Source organism: Oryx dammah, unplaced genomic scaffold, assembly GCF_014754425.2.
Source record: "Oryx dammah isolate SB20612 unplaced genomic scaffold, SCBI_Odam_1.1 HiC_scaffold_14, whole genome shotgun sequence".
NCBI classification, from domain to species: domain Eukaryota; kingdom Metazoa; phylum Chordata; class Mammalia; order Artiodactyla; family Bovidae; genus Oryx; species Oryx dammah.
The window spans coordinates 18,241,588-18,242,684 of NW_024070198.1; positions in this window are offsets into that span (position 1 = coordinate 18,241,588).

A 1,097-nucleotide genomic window follows, 5' to 3' on the forward strand; every position below is an offset into this window, starting at 1 on the left:
TTAAGCTCGATAATGAAAATAAGGGCTTCCCTTGTGGCTCAGCTGGTAAAGAATCCGCCTGCAATATGGGAGACCTGCGTTCGATCCCTGGGTTGGGAAGATCCCCTGGAGAAGGGAAGGGCTACCCACTCCAGTATTCTGGCCTGGAGAATTCCATGGACCGTATAGTCCATGGGTTCACAAAGAGTCAGACACAATGAAAATAAAATGGTGGTACTGGGCCAGACACAGGTTCAATAAGTGGTGTTATTATTGTGGTGGTGGTTGTTGATGCTGCTGCTGGTAATAATAATAACAGCTGGGTTTACTAGTTCCCCTTTGGTCTATTCTTAACACCACGGCAAGAGTAATTCTGTTAAAATGTGGCAGATCTTGTCCCTCCTCTGCTCACAAGACTCAGGGGCTCCCTCGAAGCCACAGTCCTTGTACTGATCTTCCAGCCCCTACGTGATCTAACCTTCCCCTAACCTCTCCACATGTCCATCGCTGTCTTTGAACCACACTGGCCTCTCTGATATGCCTTGAACATGCCAGGTTACTCCTGTCCCAGGGCCTTTGCCCTTGCTGCTTCTTTTTCACTAGAATATTCCTCCTCAGATCCCCACAGGGCTCACTCCCTCGCCTCCTTTAGCTCTTTGCTCAAGTGTCACTTCCTTAGTGAGGCCTTTGGCTAAGCTGTCTGAAATCACAAACTGCCTCCCCTCACCCACGCTGGCATTCCTCATCTCCCTTCCCTCCTTTATATCCCTTCTCTGTATTTATCACCTCCTAGCATACTGTGAATTTGTATTGTTTATTTTTTGTCACTCTCATTAGAATATATGGGCTTCCCTAGTGGCTTAGATGGTAAAGAATCTGCCTGCAATGCAGGAGACCTGGGTTCAATCCATGGGTTGGGAAGATCCCCTGGAGAAGGGAATGGCTACCCACTTCAGTATTCTCGCCTGGAAAACCCCATGGACAGAGGGGCCTGGCAGGCTACAGCCCATGGGGTTGCAAAGAGCTGGACACAACTGAGTGACTAATAGCTTCACTTTCGCTTCACTTAGAAAATATGGCCCATGAGGGCAGGGCTTTTTGTCTGTTTTATGCCCAGT